The 17,840-nt window shown below is 44.7% G+C and overlaps 1 pseudogene; it reads right to left on the reverse strand.

Moving 5' to 3' along the window:
• Positions 1 to 15,472: 15,472 nt before the first annotated feature.
• Positions 15,473 to 15,573, reverse strand: LOC128580096 (uncharacterized; annotated as a pseudogene).
• Between the last annotated feature and the right edge of the window lie 2,267 nt (positions 15,574 to 17,840).

A 17,840-nucleotide genomic window follows, 5' to 3' on the forward strand; every position in this document is an offset into this window, starting at 1 on the left:
GCTGAGATCCCACATGCGGTTATATTCTTCCTCTTTCATCCCTGGGTTTTTCTGTTCTTGAAACAGACCTTTGTTGTTGTTCTTCTTCTCTTCTTTTTTTTTTTTTTTAACATTTTCTGTCGCTCTAAAAGTAATGGGATGAGTTCATGACTCCTGCCATCCTCAGAATTGCCTGGCTTTGAGAGTGTATTCAGAATCCTTTAATGGTGCTTTAATGTCAGGAGCAAAATGAAGCCTTTCTCGAGTCTTTATAACATGCTTGAAAGGACAAAGTGGTCTTGTCAGAGGCTGCTGCTGTGTTCTCGGAGCTTTGCCGAGATTCACCTTGTAACAGATGGGCTCTTCATTAGGTGTGCTGCGTCCACCTGAGAATTCACCGCCTTTGGTTGAGAGAAAGATTTGATTTCAGCAGAAGATAATGACTCGCTTTTCTCGTTTTGACCCATGGATCAAAGATTATCAGCAAATTCAAATTCTTCTTTTTCTCTTCTGCTGGGCTAGAATACTAGAATAGGTTGGGTGAATGACCAGCTTTTTCTTTTTAAAACAGCATGGCTTGAGATCAAATACCAAAACCAAGGTTGTGAGTGTTTGGTGGAGGCTGCAACATGGGGTTTCTGGTGTTCATGTCCATGAAACTCACTGATGGCAACAGATTCCATTTTTATTGCTCTTAGCACCCCCCACTGTACAGCTCAGGGTAGGGCCCCAAGCGACCTCATTGTTGCAAAATCATCCTTAAATTGCTCTCTTCCTTGCCTCCTACTATTCTGAACATTATGTCTCTTTTTATGGGTGTTTCATGGCCATTAAGTATTGAAGAAGCTCAAGACTCTGCTGTTCTCTATTTGACCCCACTCTTCACTCTGAGGGATTCTGTGTCCACAACTTCACTTACCTCCTGCAGGCAGATTACTCACAAGCCTCAAGTTAGAAGACCCCCCCAAAGTCCTCAGAATCCCAATCCACATACCCAGATGCCTTCCTGACTCAGCTCAGCCTGTTAAAATCTGAGATTTCCTCTCAGAAACTGTCCTCTCCCTAGGCGCCCATCTCTGTGATTGGTGGCCTCATGCCCACCCTTCCAGCAAGATGGTGACTTCCTGCCTTCCTCATGTCTTTCTCTCTCCCTCTCGCGTCTGATCCACAGCTAATCACTGCAAATGTATCGCGTGAGCGCCTTGCATGGGTCCGCTTGTCAGAGCCCCACCACCAGCGCTCTGGCCCGCAGCAGCTTTCTGGCTCAGACTACTGGTCTACTTTGTCCATAGCTCCAGTTTATTTCCTGCGATGTGAGCTAATTGTGTTAGTTTCCGCCTAAAAACCTTCAGGGTTTTCTAACTGATTTTGAGATAAGAACCTCATTTCTTCCTTTCTTCACAAGCTCACAAGGCCCTCCCCCTTCCCTCCAGCCGCACCTCCCTCTTACCTTCCCCTGACCCTTTACGTGACCCCAGGAAGGCTTCAGAACACTCCACATTCACCTTTTGTAGATTGTATTTGCTCGTAAGATCTCTGCTCAATTGTCACTTCTCAAGGAGCTTCACTTGCCCCTCACTATACCAGATCCCTGGGATCCTTTGGTTACTTGGCTGTGTTCCATGCAGGCAGGGACCAAATCTCTTTTTGCTCATCTTTACTTTGCTGCACCAAGCACAGGACCATGCACATAGTAGCTGCTTAATATATATATTATTTTGTTTGTTTGTTTGTTTGTTTTTTTGTTTGGGGGGGTTTTTTTGCAGTTTTTGGCCGGGGCTCGGTTTGAACCCGTCATCTCCAGCATATGGGGCCAGCACCCTACTCCATTGAGCCACAGGCGCCACCCTTTAATAAATATTTTTAAATGAATAAATAAGTCCAGAAGAAACTCATGCCATTTGAGAGTTGAACCAGGTAAGTTTTCATGAGCTCTCAGGTTCTGGATAGAAGTAGAAAGGGGACATCTTACTGAGAAGCCTGCTTTGAGGTTGAGAACATTGTGGTCTTTGCAGTATCCACACTGCCAGTCTGCTGCCCAGTGGGGTCCTTCCATGGTACAAGCCAGGTTTGTGATGGGCAGGAAGCCACTGGAGCAGGGTGTTCTGTCAGAAGGACTGTCCTGTTAGTCGCTAAATGTTCAGTTCTACGCTATCTGGTTCCTGTGCTCCTGGAGTTCAAGGAGCTGGCAGCCTGGCGGGAGGCCGCTGCCCCTGGTGTGAACTGGGAATCTCCTTGAGGACCAGGTCTGGTGTGGGCCCTTCCGCTCTCCTGACGTCGGGGCCTTTAGCACATTTCTTAGCCTCTCTAACCCTCGGTTTCGTCATCTTTAGAGTGAGAATTATAAAATGAAGATGGTTTTGAGGATTCAGCAAAGTGGCACAGGTGGCTGCTGAATGCAATGAGCAGAGACTCGCTGCTGTTCCAGGCGCTGGGCAGGGCTGCAGGGCAATGGACAGGAGGGAGCAGGGAGGGGATGGAGCCCGAGGCGGGCTCGGTGGGTCTTGGGAATACAGGAAGGTAAAGTACAGGAAGGGGGGAACCAGAGGAGAGAGGCAGGCTGGAAGGGAGCTTGCCTTGACGGGGCGGAGAGGGACTCAGAGGCCCACTGAGGACACGCGCCCACATTTCATGCCATGGGAGCCTCAGGTAAGTCTGTCAGCCGAGGAGGAACTTAGTTCCTATAACATATCTCTTTACTAGAGACCAAGGGGTAAATAAAGCCGGCGTTGGGGGGTTTCAGCCTCGGTTTATTGAGTATTTGTAGAATGCAAACAATGTAGTGACTCACTTGGGGTCTCTGTTAAATATTTCAGCACTTAATTTACAAGCAAAGAGAAAAAAACACAAGGGTTTTTGCATGTACCTGTCATAACTTTCTCTCTCAACCTCAGTTTTCTTACCTTCTAAATTAAATGGCCAGGTGTAGTTACTCTCACCTGTAATCCCAGCAGTCTGGGAGGCTGAGGCAGGTGAATCACCTGAGCTCAGAGTTTGAGACCAGCCTGAGGGAAAAGTGATGCCCTGTCTGTACTAAAAATAGAAAAACCAGCTGGGTGTGGTGGTGGGCACTTGTATTCCCAGCTACTTGGGAGGCTGAGGCGAGAGGATCATTTGAGCCCAAGAGTTTGAGGTTGCTGTGAGCTATGACGCCAGGGCACTCTACCCAAGGCGACAGAATGAGACTCTGTCTTAAAAAAAAAAAAAAAGGAATTAAAATGCTGTGTAACAATGACAGAAAGCCACAGAAATATGTTAGGTAATTAGGACAAATCAACACTGTGCTATATGCTCTACACCACAGCGCCTCGAGCTGGGCTGTGATTATGTCTGATCTTCTCTCAGGGCTTGGAGACGTGAAGTAAATCACCAGGCAGCGTCCGAGCCTGTTACAGTCCACCCTCCGCGCACTTGAGCTCCCTGTCCTAGTTTAGCTCAGGAATTTAACACATACCGTTCTTTATTTGTTTCAGGTGTTTCTCTTTTATCTACTAAATGTGGTAAATAAATTTCTTAAAGAAAGGAAAGCATGAAAACTTGAGTTCTTCGACAGTGTTCACAGTGCACCTAGAGGTTCCCAAGAGAAATGTCTTCAAATGAACTGAATAAATGGTTACTGATTGAATAAAAGAAGGATTCAATAAAAAAGCAAGTACAGACTCTGACTGGTTGGCTTTTATAGCTTCTTATTTATTTTACCCCACTGAATTCTAAAACAGGATTTGGGGAAGATTATAAAAATATGCTAAGCCTCAACAGGATAAAAACAAACAAGGGAGAAAATTGAAGTGAAGGGAAAATAAAATCAAGCCAGAGGTGTTTATTTCTTTTTTTTTCTTGTTATTTTTTGGCAGAGAAAATTGGTCAGCCAATTGCCAAAATGAAATCCAAAAAATTTGCCAAGAGTGAAACTTATTCCTGTAGGGTGTTCTCTGACCTCTTCCACGGGACACAGCACAAATCTCAAAGGGAAAGGAGGCCTGAGCAGAAAGCTGAGGGTCTGGAACTGCCAAGACAACGCCAGGTTTCCCTGCAACCCGTGAATGGAGACCTCCCCTTAAAAGAGGTAGCCACAAATACCCTACACCCCTGAATCTCCTGAAATAAAGGGGAGGGAGGGCAGCACTGTGGTTCAAAGGAGTAGGGCGCCGGCCTCATATGCTGGAGGTGGTGGGTTCAAACCCAGCCCCAGCCAAAAACTGCAAAAATAAAAATAAAATAAAATAACAAAGGAGAGGGAATTGTCCTGCTGCTCGGCTCCTGTTAGCACATCAACCTCCCTCACTTCTGTTTCTACCTAATGTCCCAGATCTGGGAGGAATCGTCCCTCTTCTCCTGGTCATAGAAGCAATTAAGAACAGGATCGAGGGAGTCCTGTGGAAACCAGGGGTTGGTGAAGTAAGGTTACAAGTTTGCCCGTGAGGCTGTCCTCCCTCCCGCTGACGTGGCCTCTCCTCCACGTGATAATCTCCTCAGGCCAGGGGTTCTCCGTCTGGGCTGCAGGTTTGAATCACCTTATAGCTTTTTATAATGATCAGTGTCTGAGCACCATTCCTGGTGGCAACCCTGATTTAATTGACCTGGGTGGAGACAGGCATTTTTTTTTTTTTTTTTACCTTTTTAAGTTCCTGAAATGATTTCGATGTGCAGCCAGGACCGAGAACCATTTAGTATGGCTCAGAATCCCCTGAAGGGCTTGTTGAAACACAGATTGCTAGACCCTGCCCCAGAGTTCCTGATGCAAAAGGTCTGCTGGGACCTGAGAATCTGCATTTCTGACTATTGTGGAGGTAATGCTGCTTCTGCTGGTCCTGGACTCCCACTTTGAGAACCACTACTCTAAACCAACAATTGAGCCACAGGATTTCAGCACTCTCAAGCATTCCATTATAATGTGAATATTTCTTTATTGTTTTGGAGGTAATTGTTTGTGTGCCTTGATTTTTATTTATTGAACAAGTACCACTAGAAAAAGAAATATGAGAGTGGAACCCCCAGAATCCCACAGGCTTCACACATACACCCTTGCACAGTGTCACAACAGCAGCTGCTAACACTTCCTGCAGCCTGGCCAGGTGTCAGGCACAGGCTAAAACTTTAGGGTCATCCTTTTCCTTTCCCCTTCAGGACAACACTATGAAGTAGTGACTTTACTGTCCCATATACAGATGGAGAATTTGCAACAGCAACACAAAGGTCATAATGGGGATTTTATACACTCATAAGGAGAGAGTGAGGTCAACTTTGTCCTCCGCCTCTCCCCCCTAGTGCAATGGCACGTTCCACATTAAACAGATCATTGCATTGTATTCATATCTCGGTTTTTTTCTCATTAAGACATTTACATTGTTTCTGTTTTTCACAAGTATCCTTAACATAGCAGTGATCAATGTCATGCTTATCTTGTAGTTATTTGTGGTAGTTTTTTGAGATGTTGACAATTAACAGTTATTTTATTTCAGGAGATTCAGGGGTGTAGGTTATTTGTGGCTACCGGGATGCCTTGCACAGTGGTGTCATCTGGGTGTTTGGTGTACCTGTCACCCAAGAGTGCACATTGCACCAAGTAAGTTACCTTCCCTTGCCTTCCCAGCCTCCCCCCTCCTGAGTGTCCAGTGCTCCTTGTACCCTCTGTACCCGTCACTCAGCTCCCACGTGTAAGTGAGAACATTCAGCATTTGGTTCTCCATTTCTTCATTACTCCATTTAGATTATGGCCTCCAGTTCCATCCAAGCTGCTGTGAAAGACAAGATTTCATTCGTTTTTCAGGCTGAGTGGTGTCCATGGTATATATATATGTCTACACCAAAGTTTCTTTATCTGCTTCTTGGTTCGATGACACTTAGGTTGTGTCCATGTCTTTGCAGTTGTGAATTGTGCTGTCATCAACATACATGTGCAAGTGCCTTGGATGTAATGATTTCTCTCCGTTTGGATAGATACCCAGCAGTGGGATTGCTGGATCAAATAGTAGTTGTGCTTTAGTTCTTTAAGAAATTTCCATACTGTTTTCCATAGTGGTTGCACTAATGTACATCAATATTCATTTTTTACTGCATCCTCGCTGACATCTCTTGGTTTTTGACCTTTTAATAATGACTGTTTTGACTGGGTAAGGTAATATCTCATTGTGGTTTTAATTTGCAATTCTCTGATGACTGGTAATGTTGAACAGTTTTTCATGCGTTTGGTGGCCTTTTTTTATCTCTTCCTTGTCTTCGTTGACTTTTTATTTTGTTTTTTCTTGCTGATTTGTTTGCGTTCCTTGTAGATTCTGGATGTTATTCCTTAGGATAGAGCTTCAAAAGTGAGGTTGCTCAGTCAAAAGGTGAAAACCACGTATCTTCAATTATAATGCACTAAACAAAAAAACCCTTAAAAAAAAACAAATTATGTCAATTATTTTCAAACCAAATCATTCTCTGAATGGATTTAGATAGTCATACATTTAAAAATTATGAAGATATTTCACATAATTTAGCCCCATTGAAACATCACTCCAGTGGCAGCTTCTAGGAGTCAAGCTCTTTAAAGAAACTTTCAGATTTATGGAGGCAAAAGAAATCACCCCCCAAATGCTGAGGGAGTAAGAACCAGAATTCCATTTTGGACAACTCCAGAAGACCTTCAAACTCCTTTGTACAAGCCCAGGGCAGTGGGAGAAGCGTCAAGCCAAAGGGCCTGGGGAAAGGGTTAGGAAGCCTCGCACCGGCTACTGCGGAGGTCAGCACAGGGAGGTCAGCACGGGGACGTCAGTACAAGGAGGTCAGCACAGGGAGGTCAACACAGGGAGGTCAGCATGGGGAGGTCAACACAGGGAGGTCAGCACAGGAGGTCAGCACGGGAGTTCAGCACGGGGAGGTCAACACGGGGAGGTCAGCACAGGGAGGTCAACACAAGGAGGTCAGCATGGGGAGGTCAACATGGGGACATCAGCATGGGACATCAGCACAGGGAGGTCAGCATAGGGAGGTCAGCACGGGGAGGTCAGTAAGGGAAGGTCAGCACGGGGAGGTCGGCACAAGGAGGTCAGCATGGGGAGGTCAGCATGGTGACGTCAGCACAGGGAGCTCAGCACAGGGAGGTCAGCACAAGGAGGTCAGCACGGGGAGGTCAGCACAAGGAGGTCAGCATGGGGAGGGCAGCACAAGGAGGTCAGCACAAGGATGTCAGCACAGGGAGGTCTGCATGGGGAAGTCAGCCTGAGGCAGCAGCTGCGACAAAGTCAGGGCAGTCTAGGGAAAGGGCAGGCAGAGTCCCCTGATCTGGTCCTACTGCCAGGCAGTGGGAGATACGGGGAGTTCCGGCACAGAGGAGGACAGGGGGTACCAGAGAGGAGCCAGGGGACCCAAGGAGAGCACCCTGCCCAGGTTAATCCTGTCCTTCCTAACTGACCTGGCCAATATTTGTGCATCCTTAATGTTGAAGACATTATGACCCATGAATAGGGGCCTATTCAAAACTCGTGACATGTAGCCCTATACTGCATAACAAAGTCTTGGTCAATGACAGACCACATATGTGACACTGGGCCCATGAAACTGTAACGGAACTGAAGTTTTCCTGCCACCTAGTGACATCTTGATGATTGAGGCCCTGTTTAGGCCTAAGATCAAGTGTTTGTTTGGTCTTAGATTTTAACGAAAGTTTTAAAAAAGGTTTAGCATTTTTTTAAATAGAATAAGGATTTTAAGAAAAAATAGTTTTATACAGCTGTACAATGTGTTTGTGTTTTAAGCTAAGTCTTATTGCAAAAGTCAAAAAGTTTAAAAATATTCAAAATAAATAACATAGTTAAGCTAAAGTTCATTTATTATTGAACAAAGAAAAATTTAAAAGAAAATTTTAAAAGAAATTCAGTGCAGCCTAAGTGTGCAGTGTGTATAAAGCCTACCGTAGGCATCTTCAGCCTTCACATGCACTCACCTGTCTCTCACTCAGAGCAACTTCCAGTCCTGCCAGTCCATTCAGGCCAGGGCCCTGTACAGGGGTACAATTTCTATCTTTTATACCATATTTTTACTGTACCTTTTCCATGTTTAGAACGTGGTATAATTGCCTATAGCATTCAGTACAGTAACAGGCTGTACAGGTTTGCAGCGTAAAAGTAGTGGGTGGTGCTATGTCCACACGGCGGCCCAGGGTGCAGGGGGCGGTGCCACGTCCACACGGCGCAGCCTAGTGTGCAGGGGGCTGTACCATCTGCACAATCTATGCCATTCTCACAATGAAATCTCCTAATAACACATTTCTCAGAATGTATCTCCATTGTTAAGTGACACAATGATATTAGGAGGCTGTGTTTAAGGGAGGTGGAGTATGAAGAGCTTTACGTACCCATTTTAATAGCAAATTGTGTTCAATGCAGAAATATTTTAAAATCTGAAGGTAAATAGAGGATATACTGGTAAAGTCGCAAAGGGGTTGCCTGTAGGGAGCAGGAAGAGGGAGGATGCTGTATGTGTCGGGACTGATGTTTTATGTTATGAGCTTTTAAGCACTAATTAATTTTTTGATGATATGAGTGTATTTCTTTGATAAAACTGAGGAAAAAGGAAAAACAATGCTTGGGTAGTTCTCTACTACTTAATTTCTGTACCTTAAAAGTTAGATTTCCATAAATGAATTTTTTTCAAGGAGCAAACTTCTGGAGATTACAGGTTAAAAATAAGAATTGATGATATTGGGGTGGTAGTTAATTGGTCAGTAGCCAAAGAGAAAACCCTGATTCCTAATAGAGGAGTCTGAGCTTTAGCTCAGAGAGTTGGGGTCCCACTGTGGGCTTCATTCTGCCCAGATTCTGAGAGGGCTCTTTGTAATCCACCATTGCAACGCAGTCCACCCAATGAGTCACCAGCACTGCCGGCGACAGTCTGAGTAACCATCATTCCAGCCACAGATGTTAGTGCCTGCTCTCTGTTGCCATGGAAACCATGCAGCTCGAGTTTCTTGTTGCTCTGGTAACCCACCCCCATTTCCTCACATCACTACTGCTGGGGTATTTTGCTGCCAAGATAATGGTCTCTGTTATAGATTGAATGTTAATGGGGCAGTGCTCTCCCCCAGCCTACGCCCAGCCGCTTTGCAGCTCCACGTTTGAAGGCCTTGTCTAAGTGGCATCTCAATGAGATGTAATAGATACTCAAATCAGATGAGTGGTGCCATAGTGAGGATGTGAGGCAGGGAGGGCTGGTGCAAGAAGGGCTCAGCTTCTAATCTCAAAGGGGGAGGCCTGGTGTCCAAGCACTCAGAGCGGCAGGAATGAACTGTCGTCCATGAGAGGGCCTGTGTGTCAGGCCCGGAAGCTCTCTCTTCCAGTCAGTAAGGGATAATGATAAATAAGGCTTACTGAGTAATAAGTACATGCCAGGTACTGGGTTAAGTACTTTGTGCCCATTTAATCTCTATTTCACAAAGAAAAGGGTAAGTAACCTATTCAATATTACCCAGATTCAGAATCCAACCTCAAATCATAATCATTGCACTAAGCTACTGCTCACTCGAGACCCGGGGAGAACAAGAGAAGCATCAGAGAGCATCCTCGCAGAGCTTATGCTTCAAATGGAAAAGGACAATTAACACAAAGGGAAAATGATGATGTGTGAAGTGCAGAGGCCATGTTCCTGGAGAGGGGAGAGCAGGTGCGGAGACTATAACAGACCCTCCACGGGAACAAAGAAAGCGGGTGGCTTCTGCAGGCCCCGCGGGACCCAGGAGACAGTAGCTGCCTAGTTTAGGCTCCAACCGTACAGCAAGAACCAGGGACAGGTGCTGGCCTAAGTCAGCTCCCAGTGCTGGAGGGTTTTCAGAGGCTCAGCAAAGGGAAACTTGTGCTTGTCTTGTCCTCGTTTGAGATTCAAATTTGCTTGATACTATCTGACTCTTTTACTTTGAAATACAAAAAAAGTTGAAGTTTCATGTAAAATTGTTTTCAATTTTATGGCCCTCAATTTCACAACCCAATAATCCTATTTGCTTTACAAGTAGATTTTTTTTTAGCCACCCCGGGTCCTCATGGCATTAAGTGGCGTATAAATCTTCAGAAATAGAATTTTTATGGTGTCTTGATTTTGTTTTTTTTCAGAATTACAATGCTTTGACTTGTCTTCCTGTATCATTTAATTCTGCCCCCGTAACACTCCAGGGCAGGAGAGCCATCCGTGGAGTTTTAATGGAGATGCTGAATCCTCTGGGGGATGGAGGGTGAAGCATCCCCACGTTCCCATCTTCCTAAGCCCTGAGCTGTGGTTCTCAATCCTGAGCTTTCTCCAGTCTTCTCCAAGAACATAAAAAATGTTCAATTGTAAAACCAAATGAATATATAGTGGTTTAAAATTTTTATAATATATATGTATTTTGTCAGGAAATCTTAGAGGGAATTGAAGGCACCAGTTTACCCAAGATTAGTATCGATTGTTGGCTAAGAGGCTGGCCTGTGAGGGAGACTGCTTACATTCAAATGCAGCTCAGCTTCTCCTCCATATGTCTCCATAGCTGTGTAACCTTGGACAAGTCATTCCATTTTCTTCTGTCTCAGTTTTTCCATCTGCAAAATGGGAATGATGGTGGTAAGTCATGTTTTCTGTGCAGATTAAATGAGACTGTGCATGTGGTCCCTGGAGGATGATGCTCAGTAGATGTTAACAATTTTTATTCTTGATAAAACAAACCGACTAGGTGTTTAAAGTCTTCAGAAAGACTCTTCTGTCTTAGGCGTCAGCCTCTTTCTGTCAGTCTTACCCTCTTCCAGCATGTGAACTTAGCTCCTACCTGAGTTTTGTCATTGAGACTCTGGAGGCTCAAAGTTTTTACCTTACTTCATCCTTGCATCCTCCCACACAGCATCCTACATCCTGATTTCTATAGCTCTGCTTCCAGGTCCAGGAGTAGATCCTGAATCCTAGCTATTCCCTTGATCAGCAATAAGTCCCTTGATGGTTGACTATGTCTAGAAAGATGATTAACAACATCTAGGAAGAAGCCAGGTGTCTTAGTATCAGGTGAACTGGGGACTGCTGCCCCAGAAAGCAGAGGAAAATTTATTAATCAACTATTCTGTCTCAGATGTCAGGGATTATAATTTCAACAGCCCTAGTGGGAGTACGAGCTAGTCTTGCACGGTTTTGTCTGAATAACAGTCCCCTCATATGTGAGAAAATCTTTAACAGGGCATGCAGCCTTCAGCAGTCAGAAGGGGGCACCCTCTAGAACAGCAAGTGGCAAAAACCAGATAGTTGGAAAATGCTTGTTGACAAAACACATGCTTAAGTGCATAAATTGAATGAATAAATTTAGTGTAGGAATCTGCATGGAACCAGCATTTGTTTACAAGAGCCACTGCTGTCTTAGCCTCTTCCTGTCCCAAGAGCCGCCGTGTTCCCATGCATCGGCCTCGGAACGTCAGATCGCTGCTGACGCTCTGCTGTCCGAGTCCTGTCCCTAAGAAGTCCACAACTGTGCCAGGGCTCTAAGTCATGCTCAGGACACCTTGATGTCAGCGTAGCTCCTGGAGCTCAGAGGCTCCCCTCACTGTGGCCAGTGCATGCCTGGCGCTGGCTCCCTCTCTCTGAGGTGCTGGACCTTGCTTTGTGTTTGTTTCCCCCACCTTGGTGTGTGAGTCTGTGGAGGGATAATTTGGCAGAGTCTGTTGCTGCAGCCTGAGATGACATTTCTGCTTTGACCTGTGCAGTCCTCTTATTTTACAAATGAGTAACTAAATAATCATGCAAGTAAGAAAATATAATGTCCTGTCCAGACATTTCTGCTTGTGACTTTCCAGAAATGGATTTGGGTAATGACTTGTCATTAAGAGTGATTAGTGTTTGTGGAAGTCTGAGAAATCCTGCCCTTTTGTTTAAGCTTTGAAAACGTTACTACCCTTTTGACACTTCCATGGAAGTTGTACATTGGTAAGGGGTGAGATAAAATAAATCATGGAAATAAAAGGTCATCCATGGATGCTTGTAATTAACCCTCACCATCCTGAGAGAAATGGAAGTGTTTCTATTTCTGTTAATAGATGTAGCTAGATGTTCCAGACTAAACCAGATTCCCACCAACACTTCAAGTTAAAGTTAAAATTTGTTAAGTTGATATTTAAATCAATGAAGAAAGCCACAGTTCTCACTCAGTACCCTGGACCAGGCACCAGAGGGTCTGCGACTGCTCCCTGTCCCTAGGTATTCTTGTTGATGTATGAGATGTTGGAACTGGAGCTGGAATAAACCTGTCCAGTCCTCTTGTTTTACAAATGAGGAAACCAAAGTCCCCTCAAAGATAAAGTAAGTTTGTATTTTAGCACTTACTTCGTTAGGTTGGAGATTAAACTATACGTGATAAAGAGCAATATATTGTAAGCAGTTTCAGCACTTGTAGAGAGTCTCTGGATTTGGAATTGTATTGACTGTATTTGGGTCGACTGAGACAGATTTTAGCATGTGCACAAAGGGATTCTTTCAGTTCAAACATCTTCCTATTGTCAGATGTGTGTTCTGCCCGAGTCTCAATCAGTCGTCTGGAAACTGGATGGTGACAAGTGAATGACGTTGCAGGAGGGACATTGGCTATAAACGCATTCTTGGGCCAGAGTGAGGGGCGCGGTTACTCTCATCCTACTAACACTGCTAAACTGTAAACTGGAATGAGAAAAGTATGGGAAATAGAAAATCTGATCCTTATGTCCCTTGGACTAATCCAAGCTTGTTGCTTGCAAGTTAAAATAACAATGTTATAAAAACAGGGCAGTGAACTCCCCTAACCTTCTGTTGGCAACTTGGGATCTCTCTTCTCTCCTTGTTTCTTTTTTCCTCCCTTTCCTCTTTTCTTTCCTTTCTGTTTCTTTCTTCTTTCCCTTCCAGTCTCTCCTTCCCTCCTGGCTTTTCCCTTCTCCATCTCTCTCTTTTTTATCTTTCCGTTTTTATTCCTATGTATCAGGCTGAACTTCCTTCCCTTTGACTCCAAAATTAGATTTTTTTGTTGTTTCAATGAATAACACTGATTCAACCCAGGAGTTCTGAAAATGGGGTGGTTGAAGATGACCTATTGCCATGCAAAATCAGAAATTCTATTCATTGCATCTACAATATGGAAAATTAGGCTCTTGCTAATAGATGTTTTTACTGATAGTGGTAGAAGATCAAAGACATTTGGATTCCTTAGATTTGGTCAGAGCAATAAGGAGTTAATAGAATAAACAAATTAATAGCTCTTGTCCTAAATCATCAGCTTGCTCTGTGATCTTCACCCAAACGCTAAACTTGACTGCCTCAGGTCTCACACCCTTACCTGCTGGAAGGGCGTGGCAGTGGGTCAGGAGGTCAGCCCTCTCTTGCACTGTACCTCTGTGCTTTCCTCCTGCGGTCACGTCAACTGTGGCTTTCTGGAGCCTTCCCTCCGAGGCTGTCACAAGTGCAGGTATTTGTCCCGGCACTCAGGGGTGGGCAGAGCCAGGACCAGCTTGTCCCAAGTGACCACAGTGGAGGTTGCTGCTGAGGGTGATGTTGGTGATGGTGACGACGTGTGAGGCTCATGTGGAGTGGGAACCAACTTAATATATTTGCCACACATTTATCTAGCGTCCCTGGAGAGGGTCCTGTGTGGAAGGACATGTGCACACAGAGAGGAATAGGAGTGGGCTCCACTGTCTGGTGCCCATCACTGCAGTAGAGTGTGACAGAGCTTCAACTGAAGTGTCGCAAGTGTGGCTGTGACATGGGTGCCTGGAGTACTCAGCACACTGCCTCCAAGACACCAATACTTTTCAAAAAATGTATATTCACAGAAAAAGTGACCCTTCCACCCGTCAAAACAAACAAAAAATGTAGGTGGACCTTTGAGACGTGAATGCTCAGATTCCTGCCTGTTGCCCCAGGACTGTAGAGTATCTGAGGCTGGAGCCTGGGAGTGTGTGTTTACAGAAATCTCCCAGATAATTTATAAATGGTCCAATGGGATGATAAGGTTCATAAAGATCCACTATTTGAGATGCATTTTTTAGCATCTTTTTGTGCTTGACAAATCTCAGCTTCAAGTGCAAATACAGGCCCCTGGAGGGAAAAAGCTGGTGTCTCAAGCTCTCTAAACAGACCTCCCCATGCTCACCACCGTGCACAGCACGGAATCAATGATCGATGGCTGTGTAGAAAGGACCTGCCAAGTGTTAATGACACCTACACACTAGGGTAGTAGCAGAGGCGAATGACAGACAGATAGTTGTGTTTAAATAATTGAGGTTGAGTTGAGAACTACAGGTGACAAATTAGGGCTATCAGCTGTAGGCGGAAGGACCCTGAACGGGATAATGGGGGTGAGGTAAGGAAAACCTGGGTCTGTTTCAGGATGTCCCACAGCCTTTACCAAGTGACACTGGGGACAATGGAGGACTTGTCCCAGGGTCATAACAATGAAAGGCATTCATTTCTATGTTCTACACTCCCGTGATTTGCTCTTAGGATGTAATCCAGTTTTAAAATATATGTATATTTTAAAGGTAAAGATGAGACTTAGTGGCCTGTCAGATTTGATATTGCAACCCCATCACCCAATAGCTACACAACTCAGGTAAATCTTCAACTTCTCTCAGGTTTAGGTGGCTAATCCATAAAGCAGAGGTAGCAGTTCCTGCCTTCCTCAGTGTTAAAAGGATCCAATAATATATTGATAAACATATTTTGAAGCGGTGTTGAGCCCATTTCCAAAGTACCAGCTCCAGGAGAGCAGGGGGTTTCGTTTTGCATTCACTGCCTTGTTCATGGCCAGCACGTCAGAGACCTGCAGATAAGGGCGGGGGTAAGGCTCCCATGCCTCGTCTGATGAGGAAGTGGAGTGTGGGAGGGCAGGCGTGGACACTTGGGCCCACACAGACCTGGCTTCAGACTGCCAGCTCTGCCTCTGATTGTGTGGCCCTGGGCAGTGACTGAGCATGCCTGACCTTCATTTCTCCTTTGTAACGTGGAAACAACAAGGACCACCTTGTGAGGTTGAGTCAAGGACCACAAGATAGTGCATAGGAAGTGCCTGGCACAGCGCCTGGCACTTACTTGACAATCAAGAGCAGCTAAATGATTAGCCAGAAGCTTAAAAACTGAAGGCCAGAGCAATGTACATAACAAGAACTGCATTTGCAGGTTATAAACACTTCTGACAACCCAAAGAAAATATGAAAAGAATGCACACAGATACACACAAAACATTACAGTTACTTTCAGAATTCATTGTAAAGCTATCCCTAGACCCCTAGGCATTGAATTTTTTTCAGTTTTATTTTTTTAATATAAATATAGTCCATGGTCATGGTAAAAATGCAAACAAGGTAGGAAAATACAAAGATTGAAACAGCAAATTACAGTACCACCATCTACATGTAACCAGTATTGGTGCCTGGTACGTGTGTCTATATATATATATAGAGAGAGAGAGAGAGAGAGAGAGCAAGAGTGAGAGTGAAATTACACTATATATGCTTTTCTTTCTTTTCTTAAAAATTCTAATTAAAAAAATATGGAACGCTTCACAGATTTGCTTATCATCCTTGCACAGAGCCACTGATCTCTGTATTGTTCCAATTTTAGCGTATGAGCTGCCACAGTGAGCACCTATATATGCTTCCTTAAATATAAAAATATTTACATTTAATTTTACATAAATTCAACAGATGGGAAAGTACCAATGAAAAACTAAACAACTTTCCAACCTTCTATCAAACGCTTTCTGTTACACACATCATTAGTTCCCCCAAAAGTTTCCTCTGTAGTCAAGAAAATATATCAGACAACCGTTTGAGTTGGCTCTGCTGTGAATTCTATTTCAGTTCTAAAAGTAAAGCTTGATTCTTATTTGGGGGATGAGTCTATTATCCTGCTTATGTTTTGTCTCCTTCTTCCTCTCACCTCTCAATTGTTCTGTTTTTTAGGAAAACAGTTTTTTTGGTGAGGAGAGGCATAGTAGGTAAGGGTGTCAAGATATCAACTATCTTATTTTCAAATGGTCCAGGAAATACAAATTATTAATACAGAAATCTTTGGCATGAGATTAGGATGGAATTATTTGAGGAATGGGGGTGAAAAGCTGGAGCACAGACCTGCAGGTCCAGGGAGAAGCCTCTGGCTGCCAAATTCCTTGGAGAGGACCATTCGGTCAACTCCATCCTTGACCTGTTCACCAAGTCCTGTGGACATGACCACCCTCCAAGGCCATCTAAGTAGTTCTTGATCTAGTTTACTCCTAGATCTATTCCTTGCCCTATACTTGTTATCCTTTTTTATTTATTTTTTTTATTTTTTGCAGTTTTTGGCCGGGGCTGGGTTTGAACCTGCCACCTTTGGTATATGGGGCCGGCGCCCTACTCCTTGAGCCACAGGCGCTGCCCTACTTGTTATTTTTTTAGTGGTGGTAGTCAGTGGGGAAGGGAATATCCATCTCTTCTTTTCTACAAATGACCGTAAAATACAGTGGAACCTCTGTAAATTCACCAGCCGAGAGCCTGTAACAAGCTGGTCAACACACAGACAAGGTGGTCAGCATAAGGCTCCAGGCCTCCTGTACTGACATGTACATGTGGGGCATGTCCCGTCTATGAAAACCAGGTCAACTTAAGGAGGTGGTCAGTGATGGAGGGTCCACTGTATTTAGAATAAGGCAGTAAGCATAACCTATCCTCTGCCACAGAGGTGCTAAATTAGTGCTTACTCAATATGAAAGCTGAAGTGACAATTTAGTGTTTTATTCATGTTTTGTCAGAGAGTGGCAAAGCTCAAGTGGCATCAGCTCCTTCTCAGCATCTATTGGGGAAGGATCTGGAGTGTGAAGTGAGGTAGGAGGGCCACGTGGGGAAAGGAGGCAGCCAGAAGGGTAGCCTGAGGTCATCAGTGATGCAGCTCATTCTCTGTGTTAGAAGGGCCTGCGAGTCATCAACAGGGGGAGATAGACGCCTTGCACTGAGGTATTTTTGTTACACAGCTGCATAAGCAGACAGCTCATTTTGCATGATTTATAAAGACCTTTCTGGCGTGTTCTTTTTAACCTAGCTGACTCTGTAAGAAAGAGCTGCATGCCCAGGGGAATCATTAATTGAGGAATTCCTCAAAATAGAACCATCTCCAGGAAGCCTGGATCCAGGGAGGTCTCAAGGTGACCATCCCATGCAGTGGTCTCAGCTTTGTGGGTTTGCGAGTCTGCTGAAATGTTTCCAACCATGCTGATGCCTGGGCTTCACCCCAAGGAAACTGCAGATTTTAGTCTGTGGACAGGCCAGGCATGTGAGTCTCTCCCCTAGAAAGCAACAGGAAATGACATGCCATTATTCTGTCTGTGAAAGGGTCAGGTGTGTGTATGTTTAAAGCTTCCCTCCTTTCTCCTAAGGTGCAGACAGAATTGAGTATCCTTGACTGATTTCAACCCCCTCATGGTACAGAGGGGGAAAGTGCAGCTCAGAGAGGGGCAGGAACTTGCCCAAAGCCACACCGTTAGGTTGGTGTTCAGCTGGAACATAGCCACTCGGGGCTCTCTGGAGACAGTCATATCCTTCTGTGGCCCGGGGCCTCACTCCTCTGTACAGGGCTCAGGGGAGTGGGCCTTGGCTGCTGCTCCCACACAACTGTTTCTCTGCTCCTGCGGAAGTATTTTAATGAAATTAATTTCATTTCAGAGTCCTACCAAAAGTTTATCAAGAAGTGAGCAAACACGCCCTGTTTCTCATAAGACAAAGGACCAGGGGATGTCATTGTTGGAGAAAGAATATTATTGTGGCAACATCAAGTTTTGTTTAAGGCAGGAGGTTTTACTTAACCCTTTTCCAAAGGTCTCATTGTGTCTGGGGTGGGGTGGGGACATGAAGCCCATGTCAGTGTCTCTCCCAATCTGG

The sequence above is a fragment of the Nycticebus coucang genome, chromosome 2, assembly GCF_027406575.1.
Source record: "Nycticebus coucang isolate mNycCou1 chromosome 2, mNycCou1.pri, whole genome shotgun sequence".
NCBI classification, from domain to species: domain Eukaryota; kingdom Metazoa; phylum Chordata; class Mammalia; order Primates; family Lorisidae; genus Nycticebus; species Nycticebus coucang.